Source organism: Gobio gobio (genome assembly GCF_949357685.1).
Source record: "Gobio gobio genome assembly, chromosome: 4".
NCBI lineage: Eukaryota > Metazoa > Chordata > Actinopteri > Cypriniformes > Gobionidae > Gobio > Gobio gobio.
The window spans coordinates 22,769,429-22,783,561 of NC_137100.1; positions in this window are offsets into that span (position 1 = coordinate 22,769,429).

Consider the following 14,133-nt stretch of genomic DNA (forward strand, 5'->3'; position numbering starts at 1 on the left):
GCCCCTAAACCTAGCCCTCACAGGAGACTGTGCAGTTCACTTTCTGTGAAAAAAACTCATTCTGTGTGATTTATAAGCATTTTGAAAAGTGAGGACATGGGTAACGTCCTCATATTTCACCCTCTTTTTGTAATACCTGTGTCATACCCCTGTCATTATACACATTTGTGTCCTGATATTTCACGAAAAACATGCCCACACACACACACACACACACACACACACACACACACACACACACACACACACACACACACACACACACACACACACACACACACACACACACACACACACACACACACACACACACACACACACACACACACACACACACACACACACATGTAATGTTTCCAGATGCAAAGGATATTTACAGAGATATAGTTCACCAGAAAATGAAAATGCTCACCCCTTTACAGGCACAGAGTGTTGTTTTTTCCAGCATTATTTTAGATTCCATCCCCCCTATCCAGGCCCAATAAGACGACTCCCTGATACCAAGTCTTCTGATAATTTTGGCCACCACTGTACATGCTTGAAGCAACATGAGGGTGAGTAAATGATGACAGAATTTAGGTGAACTATCCCTTTAATACCATATTGAACCATATTGCAGTTCTTTAACAGGCAGTTTGGCTGGGTAGTGTGGCCCTGTTATCCCTTGCTGGTAGATGGCGTGACTGGCACCATCTGGCTGCAAAAGAGCATCTTTCTCCATTGAGGGCCACTGATCAGCAGTGCATTGCATTCTGATAAATACAGGATTTTAAAGCAACATGTAAATGTTTTTACGTATTTCAGGTAAGAACCTACAATATTAACCTTTTAGTTTGCTTATGGATTGAAATCTTTATAGAAAGTTTTATTTTTAGATTTTTTTGTTGGGAGATTTTTATCCCATGAATGTTGTATAATGTACACTCTAAAAAAAAAGTTCTATATGGCACCAAAAATGGTTCTTGGCTCATAGTCATAGGGGACGTTTTTAAGTGCTATATAGCACCAATTTTGGTGCTTCAGTGGTTCTTCAGCGGTTCTTCACCGGTTCTTTGACTAAGGTGCTATATATAGCACCGCTACCATAGCACCGCTACCATATAAAGAACAAGTTAAGATATGGTCCTTTATAGCACCAAAAGTGGTTCCTCTATGATTACGACGAAAAACCATTTTTTGGTGCCATATAGAACCTTTTTTTTAGTGTAATATATTCAGTGTAATATACAGGTATTATAAGCCTCCTTGAACTTAAACTGCAGCAGCATTGTGAGGTTTTCTGGGCGCACTTTTAAGTGTATAGTATAAACATGCTGGGGCCCTCAGGGGAGATCATTATGGGCACTAACTGGCAGTATTGAAGACGTTTTCAGTTTACAAGCACAAACAACTAACTGGCAGTATTGAAGACGTTTTCTGCACAAACATAAGTGAACTGAAGACTTGTTGATGAATTTGCCAAATCTGACCAGCATGAATTTAATGTTCCTAATGTGGACTGAATGAATTACATGCTATGACCTTTAGATTTCAGCACTTGACCCTATAACTTAATTAACAACCACAGATGGTGAACAAGTGACCACACCAACCACAGCAAACATCAGTGCATTTAAAAGCTATCTAAATAGCTATCTGGCCACTGTTAACATTATTTAGTCTACTGTAAGGAAAATTATGATAGATTACAGACAAACCTTTTTTTCTCTTTGGAATAACATACACTCATAAATCATTCTTCAAAGTCCATTAACGTGCAATTAAGAAAGTAAATACAGTATTGTGCGGTTTGATTTCATCTTGATGTTTAACATCATCATCACATCAAAGGTTTCCTCAGTGATGAACTATAAAGGTAATTGGAAAGAATTTAAGACAGCTTTTCTGGTGTTTTGAAATTAAATCTGTCTAAAATGTTCTCTTTCCTGCTTGGTCCCGAAAGCACTTAGCTTTCATTGCAAAATGCTATATTGTCTCAGAATTGTCTGATAGCCCAGTTTTAGGTCAGCTGCTCAGATGTGCTGTTCATCAGAATCTGACATGTGGGGCCAATAGGGTTTGGTGTGTCCCTATGGACATTCTAAATGTGCACTTATCTTTTTAACTACAGAATCGACTTTCTTCCTCTTGCAGCTCTCCTCTCTCAGTTGTCTTCCTATATAGTGGGAATGGCTTTTAAGTAAATCACATACTGTATAGTGAACTACATTGTAAAGAGTATTTCCCATGTTGCTTTGCTCCAAATGCCTCTGAAGTTTCTCTCTATATATACAATTTGAGGTATCACTCAAAGAGATTTATCATACAATTTACTCTAATAGCCACTCATTAACCTTAATACAATTTTCATTTTGCTATTACAGTGGTAGTGTCATGACCCTGGGCTGATCTGTCAGTTCTGTTCCTATCTCTGTTGTGTGTTTGTGTTTTGGGAGCAAATGGGTTCTATTGGACAGTTCACCATGTGCTTGCTGTCATTGTAGTGTCTTGTCCCGACCCCTTGTAATTCCATTCATTACCTCGTTAGTGTTTCACTCTTTCCACCTGTTCTGTATCAATTTAGATCACCCTATTTAATCATCTCTTGTGTGCTGTCCTGTGCAAGTTCGTTGTTTGTTCTCTGTACAAGCATTTGCTCTAGCCTTGTTGTGTTGTGTTGTGTTGTGTTGTGTCCTGTTGTGTTGAATTTCTGCCTGATCAGTTGTCTTGGACTATTTTGTCTATTTGTTTTTCCATCTTTTAGTTTTTAAGCCCCTTTTTGCGCGTCCTTTGAGGAGTTCCGTCAGGAGATGATCAAGCTTTTCGACCGGTCTGCTTGCGGTGAGGTGGCGGCGGCTCAGTTGGCACGGCTACGTCAAGGAGGCCGTTCAGTGACAGAGTTTGCTATCGAGTTCAAGACATTAGCAGCCTCGTGATTGGAACGAGGGGTCATGCAGAGCCATGTTTCGTGCTGGACTTAAGGAGATCCAAGATGAGATTGCCACCCATGAGCTCCCATGCGGCTTTGATGCTCTTGTTGACTTGGCTCTCCGTGTGGACGGTCGTCTTCGTCTCCGGTACCAGCGTCTGGCTGGCCGCTCCCCCTGGAAGGTGGGAGAGCAATTCGGAGGGTCGATTCACTCCTGCTCTGCGCTGGTGGACTCGGGGGGCCGGTGGCAACTTCCTGGACCTTGGTATGGTGGATCTGTGCGGTATTCCTGCCATTCCTCTCTCCAATCCCAACTCCGTTCGTTCCCTCGATGATTCTCCTATCACCACCATCACCCACGTCACACCCCCTGTAAGTCTTGTGGTCTCTGGCAATCACCGTGAGATCACCGAGCTGTACCTTCTGCATTCTCTGATTGCCCCAGTGGTTCTGGGACACCCGTGGCTGGTGCAGCACGGCCCTCACGTGGATTGGGCCGGAGGTTCTGTCTTGTCATGGAACCAGTCTTGTCTTGCGTCTTGTATGGGTGCTGCCTCTTCTCCTGGCTCTATGTTTTCTGTTTTGCAGGTGGAGGCGGCTGATCTGTCTGATCTTCGTCAGGTCTTCAGCAAGTCCCGTGCCATGTCCTTACCTCCTCACCGGCCTTATGATTGTGCCATCGAGCTCCTCCCAGGCACTTCTCCGCCCAAGGGTCGCCTGTATTCCCTGTCTGGTCCAGAAATACCCCTTTTCCACCAAGGCAGTGCTGGAGCTAATTCAGAGCCAGAGCTAGTCCCAGTTCATAGTTGGTTCGACTGTAGAGCATTCTAAGAGCCGTTTGCTTTTCCACATGCTGAGAGCCACAACAGAGCCATGTCTTGCGTCACTGTATACGTCTCATCTTTCTCAGCAACGCTAGTGAGGCAGCGGCAGTGTTGCCAAGTCTGTGGTTTTGCCGCGGGCTGTTTTTTCATGTCCCGGGAATGCGAGTAGGCAACCTTTTAGTAGGCAACCATGCCAAAAAACACATATTTTACGCCCAAATGTGATTTTTACTGGGGAATCCCCCCCCTGGAACGCGATTGGGCTTGTTTTGAGAAACAATTGGGCGGGTTTTGTTGTGAAAATCTGGCAACCCTGGGCAGCGGGAAACACACACACACACACCAGGCTAGTTTGAGACTCATCGGCGCTGCGCAGACCGATCCACGTATGATATATAAAAAAAACCCTGCATGAGTGAATCAAAAGCATAAGGAGTCAAATGCTCTCGCTGGACTCGTTATCATACGGCGATCGGTCTCTGCACAGCACCGCTGCGAACAAGCCTTCCATCAACAAAGCAAACATTGCGTTACTATTGATTCACATGGCTTTACGATCCTACATCGGCATCAAAACACAGCGAATCCAACGCATTCATGCAGTTCGCCGTAATTTGTATAGACGGAGATTACAAACGAGCAGCAGCTGTTAGCTTCATTAGCTGCTATTTCAAAAATGGCGGATCTTAAGTTTGTGTTGGCCTTGTTGACCCAGTGCCTGACGTAATCGGTTCTTACTTCTAGCCCTGTTCTAGCCCAGCAATGTTTTGGTGCTACTCAAGAACCACTTTTCCTGGCTCGGACCTGGGGCTTTGGGTGTGGAAACACAAAGAACCGATTTGAAACTAGGCTCTGGCTCCGATCTAGCTCTAGCTCTGCTTTGGTGGAAAAGGGGTAAAAGAGAGGCTATGGACAAGTATATTCGTGAATCTTATAAATGCTGGACTCATCCGCCCCTCCTCGTCTCCGGCTGGTGCAGGGTTTTTCTTCGTCAAGAATAGGGATGGCTCCCTGCGTCCTTTGATTATAGAGGTTTGAATGACATTACTGTTAAGAATAGGTATCCCCTGCCTTTAATGTCATCTGCCTTTGAACTTCTGCAGGGAGCCAAGGTCTTCAGTAAGCTGGACCTTCGCAATGCTTATCATCTGGTCCGGATACAAGAGGGGGATGAGTGGAAGACAGCATTCAATACACCCTCTGGACACTTTGAGTACCAGGTCCTCCCTTTTGGCCTGACTAATTCCCCAGCTGTCTTCCAGGCCCTGGCCAACGATGTGCTGAGGGACATGGTTAACCCATTTGTCTTTGTACCTTGACGACATTCTAATTTTTTCTTCTTCGGGTCAGGTACACACCCAGCATGTTCGTCAGGTCCTACAATGGCTCTTGGAGAACCAGTTATATGTGAAAGCGGAGAAGTGCGTTTTCCACGCGGAGTCAGTTTCGTTCCTGGGCTACATAATTTGGCGGATGGTTTCAAAGCAGACCCCGCTAAGGTAAGGGCTGTAGCCGAGTGGACGACTCCAGACTCACGCAAGGCGCTGCAGCGGTTCTTGGGATTCGTCAACTTCTATCGCCGTTTCATCCGAAACTTTAGTCAGGTTGCTGCACCCTTGACGGCTCTCACCTCCACCAAGGTACCGTTTAGATGGAATTCGAAAGCCCAAGGGGCCTTTGATGTTCTTAAGTCCTGGTTCATCTCAGCTCCTGCTCTTTCTTTTCCAGATCCTGAACGGCAGTTTATTTTGGAGGTAGATGCCTCTGAGGTTGGTGTAGGCGTGGTCCTGTCTCAGGGGTCCCCTAGAGATGGGAAGGTACATCCCTGTGCCTACTTCTCTCACCGCCTGAGCCCAGCAGAACGGAATTATGACAAAGGGAATCGGGAACTGTTGGCGGTCAGGCTGGCTCTCGGAGCGAATGGCGTCACTGGTTGGAGGGGTTGACGCAGCCCTTCCTGGTCTGGACGGACCACCAGAACTTAGAGTATGTCCTTTCAGCCAAGAGGTTGGGCTCTCGCCAGGCCCGCTGGGCACTCTTCTTTGGCCGATTCAACTTCACTCTCTCGTATCGGCCAGGCTCTAAGAATGTAAAACCTGATGCTCTCTCTCGTCTTTTCGGAGGTCCTGAGGGGGGGCACCGGCCGATACCATCGTCCCCAAGGAGATGGTGGTAGGGTCCCTTTCCTAGAGTGTTGAGAGACGTGTGGAGGAGGCCATACAAGAGAGAGAGAAGTGCCAAGGAGGTGTCCGGAGGGTAGGCTATTTGTGCCGGCTGTGTTGCGCCCTGAAGTCCTCCAGTGGGGACATTCGTCCAAGCTAGTCTGTCATCCAGGAGTTCGGAGATTCTGGTGGCCCTCCATGGCCTAGGATGTTCATGTTGGCCTGCTCGGTTTGCGCCCAGAACAAGAGTTCTAACCAGCCACCTGTTGGTTTGCTTCACCCTCTGCCCATCCCCTCCCGCCCCTGGTCACACACAGCCCTTGACTTCATCTCTGGTCTTCCGCCATCAAGGGGTAACACTGTAGTCTTGACAGTAGTGGACCGCTTTTCAAAGGCAGCCAATTTCATTCCCCTTCCCAAATTGCCCTCAGCCATGGATACTGCTCAAGTAGTGGTTGATCATGTCTTCCGGTAGACGTGGTTTCTGATAGGGGGCCACAATTTGTCTCCCGGTTCTGGAAGGAGTCCTGTTGGCAGATCGGGGCCTCTACAAGTCTGTCGTCAGGTTTTCACCCGCAGACCAATGGGCAGTCCGAGCGGGCAAACCAGGATCTGGAACAAGCGCTCAGCTGCCTGACATCCCAGAATCTGAGCTCTTGGAGTCAACAGTTATCCTGGATTGAGTACGCCCACAACTCCTTGCCGATGGCCGCCACAGGTATGTCCCCATTCCAATGTTCCATTGGGTTTCAACCGCCATTGTTTCCTTCACAGGAGCCCGATGCTGCGGTTCCGTCTGCCTTAGCCTTCGTCCGCCGGTGTCATCGCACCTGGAGGAGGGCTGAGGAGGCCTTGGCCCGGGCTTCCAGACGAACCAAGGTGGAGGCCGACCGTCACCGGACTCCTGCTCCCCGCTACGTGTGTGGTCAGAAGGTATGGCTGTCTAGCCCCCTGGTTCATTGGGCCATACCAGATCACCAAGGTGTTGAGTCCCGTAGCGGTAAGGCTCAAGTTACCTCCTACACTTGGTTGGGTACACCCAGTCTTTCATGTTTCTCGGGTCAAGCCTGTGTTTCATTCTCGCCTTAACCCATCTGTTTCTGCCCCTGCCCCCCGTCTAGTGGATGGTTCCCCAGTCTTCACTGTCGGAAGGTTGCTGGATGTCAGACGTCGAGGTCTGGGTTTTCAGTATCTTGTGGACTGGGAGGGATACGGTCCGGAGGAGAGGAGTTGGATTCCGGCTCGGGATATTCTGGACCGGTCGTTGATCGATGACTGCTAACGGAAGTGTGGTGGGCCTCTCCCTGGGGCGCCTGGTGGCACTCCTAGGAGGTGGGGTACTGTCATGACCCTGGGCTGATCTGTCTGTTCTTTTCCTGTCTCTGTTGTGTGTTTGTGTTTTGGGAGCACATGGGTTCTATTTGTCAGTTCACCATGTGCTTGCTGTCATTGTAGTGTCTTGTCCCACCCCCTTGTTATTCCATTCATTACCTCATTAGTGTTTCACTCTTTCCACCTGTTCTGTATCAATTTAGATCACCCTATTTAATCATCTCTTGTGTGCTGTCCTGTGCCAGTTCGTTGTTTGTTCTCTGTACAAGCAATTGCTCTAGCCTTGTTGTGTCCTGTCGTGTTGAATTTCTGCCTGATCAGTTGTCTTGGACTATTTTGCCTATTTGTTTTTCCATCTTTTAGTTTTCGCCTTTTCCCTGCCTGTTTTCTCCAGGCAGATTCCCTCTGCATTCAGCCCTGGCCTCGCCCTCTATCGCTGATCGTGGATCACGGATCTCCTTCTCAGCCCTGCTTCACGTGCCACCTGAGCGCTGCCAGCCTCCAACTCAACTGCACCTCCTGCTGCCCTACTCTGCCTGGTTCAGACTCGTCAGTCATTGTGATCTGACAGAAAGCTCTATCTCTGACTTTTTTTTTTTTGTAGCCTTTTTGGATTATTTTCTTTTCCTGTCCGGATTGTTGACAGCATTTTTTATACCATTTGTTCCTCTGATCCTGTCTAGACTTTTGACAACCTTTTGGGGTTGCATTTTTGTTTTCAATAAACCGTTGTTTGGTGCCTGCAGACTGAGTCCGTGTCCTGATCTGACAGGTAGAGCAGGGATGGGAAGTATTTCAGATACATATATCAAATACGTACTTGAAATACAAAATACTATTTTGTATTTTAAAGCATTTGAAAAGAATCAAATGTAATTTGTATTTAAATACATTTAAGTTTAGTATTTTCAAAATATAAAATAGTTTGTGCAAGTCAACGTCTTCATTAGGCTGCTGATTTCCTGTATACTGTAAACTAGGTCAGCCCCCCCAACCCCCATTTTCTACACATGAGCTGCAGCTGTGGGTGAGTGAATTTTCTGCAATGATAAGGAATAAGATATGGTGATGTCTACTTGTTGATTAAAGCCAATAAATGCTTCTCTTTTTTTCACCGCTAGAGGTCGCTTATTCAAAATAAAGACGCCTGGATTTCGCTGAGCTTTTATTATGCCACAGACGACTGCTTCCATTTTTCCCCCCAGTCATGCGTATGCAGCACTGTTTTATCATAATACATAGCTACATTATTTGAGTGTGTTGAAAGTCATGTTATAATGTTTCTCTGTGCGTTCGCTCCGCGGCTACTATAAGACCCATGTTGCACACTGCTAGATTGATATTAGGCATGGTAAAACATGGTACTCATGGTAAATCATGAAAACGAGATTTAAACAATAACTGTTGAGCTATATAACAATGATTAGTTTACTGTCGATTAATGTACCCAAACAGTTGCTCACCTGTCTGATAAATTAAATAATATATTAAAGCGTCTTTGGTGTTTCTACAAAATAAAACTGGAAATCGAGGGTAACACCTATACAATGTCATTGATAGGCAAGGTCTCAATGGTTAAAATTGCTTGTTTCTCTGGATTTAAACATTCTTGGAAACATTTGGGATAATGTAAGTACACAAGTCAACAAAATACATGACATTGTTCTAGTGGTTTTTGGAAATTTTAATCCAAAAATCGTACATATTGTGCCTTTAAGGTTAAAATGAAACATTCAGATTTGCCTTAAGTTAACATGAAGAAATAAAAGAGCACTGACCTTAGTCAGTCAGTCTTGATGTTTAATGGTTTATTGGTTTTATCAATTAGCTAGGCATATGTGTTTAAGAGGCTGATTTATACTTCTGCATTGAACCTACCCTCTATGTCTTAGCTGTGTCGTAGGCTGTGTAGCATGCGTAGCCTGATGTGCACATCTCCAAAAATGTAACAACGCGTCAATTCGAAGCATACCGCAATCACCAAAAGAAGAATAGTTCGTTGACAAATTTATCTAGCTGATGTGGAGTTAACTATCTTCAAGTCATTGATTAGCATATTCTGTCATGATAATCTATAAATCGCTCGTGTGGGAACTGTTGATGCCTTCAGAGCCAGAGAATATATGCTGCATGAAGATAGAACAGGTATAGTTTAGTTTAATTACGGTTATAACATGTTTTCATCTTGCTTTTATGATATTGTATTTGTGTTACTGTATTGCAATAAATGTGAAAGACGGATGCAACAGCTTGAGCAGACTCCTAAATGTGCTCTACTACAACAACTTTTCCTCTTCTCAACATGGCTTTTGTTTTGTGTTCCCGGGAGCAGGGTTTATGTATATTTTAGAGTTAGTGGTGTCACTAACCTGTGAATAAGCTTGTTGGTGTCCCTACCAGCCATTTGTAGTCCTTAAAAAGTGATTTCTTTAAAAGAAAATATCTCCTTTTGATTTGAACTTTGAGCGTCGTAACTTTGCAGATGTTGTTTATGCTCAAACAGAAACATTACACACTAACTAAAGTAAAAAAAATTGAAATCATAAACAACCACCCCTTTAAAAAAAAAAGAAAAAACATCTGGTAACACTTTATAATAACTGCACACAAGGAATCATTAGTTAAGCATTAGTAAATAGTAAATTCATCATTTATAAAGCATTAATAGACATTAGTAAGCAGTTTATAAATACAGCTATAAATGCCTTATTCTTGATTTATAAGCATGTCTATAATGTGTTTAATAATTGTATTTTCATACTTTATAAATTATCATGATAAATTTATCATGTCTAAATGAAGTATTACATTATTTACAAACCAGTTAATTAGAAGTTATCAGTGGTTCATAATATCATTTAAAAAGTGTAAGTAAAGGATTAATAAACTATTTAAATGTACATTTATACATCTTATTATTTAGACATAGAAATAGTTTGAAAATTTTGAATTGGAGAGACCTGAAATTTTTTACAGTGTATGTTTACTGGAGGTGTACAGGAATTTTATTTTTGTATGACATTGAAGATGATTATTTTTAATTTTATATCAAGTTACCAGTTGTACAGTTTCATTTTTGCATTTTTAAATAAATATTTCTATGCTCTGTATCACTGTGTTGTGTTTGTTTCCTTTTTCTGTTTTTGAAGAAAACTGAGCCTTTAAATCTCTTTTGTAAAGACTTTACGAGGCATAACTTGTCATCACTTTAGATGAGCAGCACAAAAAATTGTTAACTGACAACTAAATGTTTTAGAACTACCTGAATTAATCATGAATAACAGTAGGACTACATGTTCACTCTCAGAAAAAAATGGTACACTAGAGGTACAGTTTTGTTCCTTGGGGAACAAAACATATAACTGTACCTTTAAAGGTACACAATTGGTTACAATTAAAACATAGTTCCCTTTCGTTCAGTCACTATGACGAACGTTAGTGACTAACGAATGGGGGTTTCGCCTAGAAGCCAATTACCTTCGAGGTGTTTAACAGTGCCCAATGGCGTGCCAATGCCATGGGCAATGCGGAATTTGCATGCGTAACTCCGCCCCACCGCGTGGGTATATAAGGAAGTACGCTGGCAACATCGCATTATGTTTCTGCTTTGGAGCCAAGAGTACCTCTTCACTCCTTCAAGCCTTCAACTGAGTCTTTGTCAGCCTTCGAGACGAGCAGCTTTCCAGAGGCGTTGGATCTACGGCGCGTTCCAGTGATCGCATACTGCCTGCCTGCTGATCTGCGCAGTGGTCCGTCTGACAGCTGGTGTGTGGTCCCTGGGCGCTTCGGGTCAACTGGGAGAAGAGCAAGCTCTGCCCAGTGCAGAGGATCTCTTTTCTCGGTATGGAGATCGACTCGGTCGCCATGTGCGCGCAGCTTACGAGCGAGCGCGCGCAGTCTCTGCTGATTTGCCTCTGTCAAATCGAGAGCAAGAATGCGGTTCCACTGAAACATTTTCAGAGGCTCCTGGGGCATATGGCATCGGTAGCCGCGGTAATGCCGCTCGGATTGCTATATATGAGACCGCTTCAGCACTGGCTTCGCGATCGAGTCCCGAGATGGGCATGGCGGTCTGGCACGCTCCGGGTCCAAGTAACCCGGGCCTGCTTACAGACACTCACTCCGTGGTCGAACCTCAGTTTTCTACGGGCCGGAGTGTCCTTAGAACGAGTTTCCAGGCATGTTGTTGTATCAACAGATGCCTCCGCCACGGGCTGGGGTGCCATGTGCAATGGACAAGCAGCCGCGGGCTCCTGGACAGGACCCCAGCGCTTCCTGCATGTCAATTGCCTCGAGTTGCTGGCAGTACGGTTCGCCCTGCACCGCTTCCGAGCTTTGCTGAGGGGTCAACACGTACTTGTCCGGACAGACAACACGGCCACAGTCTCAACTCGCCCGCCATCTCGTTTTATGGAGTCAGAAGCACCTGAGGTCCCTTCGTGCTATCCACATCCCGGGGGTCCTGAACCGTGCAGCCGACGAGCTCTCACGGATTCAGCCACTTCCTGGAGAATGGAGACTCCATCCCCAGACGGTCCAGCTGATTGGGGAACAGTTCGGCGACGCACAGGTAGATCTGTTTGCCTCCCAAGACTCTTCCCATTGCAGCCTGTATTATTCCCTGACCGAGGGCACGCTCGGCACGGATGCACTGGCTCACAGCTGGCCCCAGGGCCTACGCTTATATGTGTTTCCCCCAGTGAGCCTTCTCGCACGAGTTCTGTGCAAGATCAGGGAGGACAAGGAGCAGGTCATGTTGGTCGCCCCGTATTGGCACGGCCAGACCTGGTTCTCAGAACTGCTACTCCTTGCGACAGCCCCTCCCTGGCCTATTCCTCTGAGACCGGACCTCCTCTCTCAGAGACGGGGCACCCTTTGGCACCCGCGTCCAGCGCTCTGGAAGCTCCACGTGTGGCTTCTGGATGGGACGCGGCAGGTTTGAGTGGCCTGCCACCTACGGTGGCCGCCACCATCACTTCCGCTAGGGCAGAGTCTACACGACACCTCTATGCGTTGAAGTGGAACCTCTTCGTCACCTGGTGCTCTTCCCGCCAAGAAGACCCCTGGAAATGCCCGATCGGGTCCGTGCTTGAGTTTCTCCAAGAGGGGCTGGAGCGAAGGCTGTCTCCCTCGACCCTCAAAGTTTATGTGGCCGCTATATCTGCCCACCACGATCTCTTGGAGAACAAGAAGGTAAGTCAGCACGACCTGATCATCAGGTTCCTGAGGGGGGCGAGGAGACTGAATCCTCCTCGCTCTCCTCTCGTTCCCTCTTGGGACCTCTCAGTAGTCCTAAGTGCTCTGCAGAGGCCTCCCTTTGAGCCTTTGCGGTCGGTCGATATTAAGTTTCTGTCGATGAAGACGGCTGACCTCGGGGACCTACAGGCATTTTCAGTTGACGAAGCGTGCCTAGATTTCGGGCCGGCTAACTCTCACGTGACCTTGAGACCCCGGCCTGGATATGTGCCCAAGGTTCCTACCACTCCTTTCAGAGATCAGGTAGTGAACCTGCAAGCGCTGCCTTTGGAGGAGGCAGACCCAGCCTTGGCATTGCTCTGTCCAGTACGCGCTCTCCGCGCCTATGTAGACATGACGCAGTGTTTCAGGACCTCAGACCAGCTCTTTGTCTGTTATGGTGGAGAGCGGAAGGGAAGTGCTCTCTCAAAGCAGAGGTTGTCTCACTGGATAGTAGACACCATTGTTTTGGCATACCAGCAGCAAGGTAGACCATGTCCCCTTGGTGTGAGGGCACACTCCACCCGGAGTGTGGCCTCCTCTTGGGCTCTAGCGCATGGCGCCTCGCTAACAGACATCTGCAGAGCTGCAGGCTGGGCGACACCCAACACATTCGCCAGATTCTACAATCTCCGAGTGGAGCCAGTGTCCGATTATGTACTCGCCCCCCCGAGGGGCCGGTAATGGGCCAGGCTTAGGTGTCTTCGCTTGCTCGCCACTCCAATCCACGGACTGGATACGTGCGATATTTTCCTCAGGTGAGCTCCCCGAGAGCCCTGAGCTCCTCCAGCACTGTCGACGCCGACATCAGTTCAGTCTGCCCTTTCTAGCCCAGACCCTCATGTCCGGCCAGGTGCCCCGTGTGCATGGTTCCCTCAGGCGACCCCCACACGAGTATTTCCACCGTAAGCCTCCTCAGTGAGCAGGTGTGTTTCCCTTGGCAAGCCCTGCCACCCCTAGGGTTAAAAATCCACCTTCGGCTGGTACCCTAGAGTTCTTCCATATGCAGCCCACAGCGGGTCATATGTGTACTCTCTAAGTCCTCCCCACGGGTAGGCATCCTTGGCATTCCCTCACTGGGATATGCTTCCCAGTGTACCTTGGTAATCCTGTGATAAGTGGGAGTCCTACGGCCTTAAGTGGCGGGATCTCACACTTACGCAGGCCACTGGACGACAGCTGAGTGGCGCGGTTATATTGGAACCCCCATTCGTTAGTCACTAACGTACGTCGTAGTGACTGAACGAAAGGGAACGTCTCGGTTACGTATGTAACCCTCGTTCCCTGAGGAGGGAACGGAGACGTACGTTCCTCAGCCACTTCAGCTGTGCTGCTGGAACGCGGAGTTCAGATCTTGGCTCCGCAGCAGATACATAATGCGATGTTGCCAGCGTACTTCCTTATATACCCACGCGGTGGGGCGGAGTTACGCATGCAAATTCCGCCTTAATGCTGAAATGCATGCTGGGAGCCATGAGTTTTATACTGTGGTGGCTTAGGGTTGGAGCTAAACTCATCAGCTCTCTAGGACCGAACTTGCCTACCCCTGACTTAGAGGTACAAAAATGTACCCTTAAGGGTACCACCCCAGTGATGGCCACTTGTACCTTAAAAGGTATACAAAAGTAACTATTTCTATGTGTCTAAATAATAAGATGTATAAATGTACATT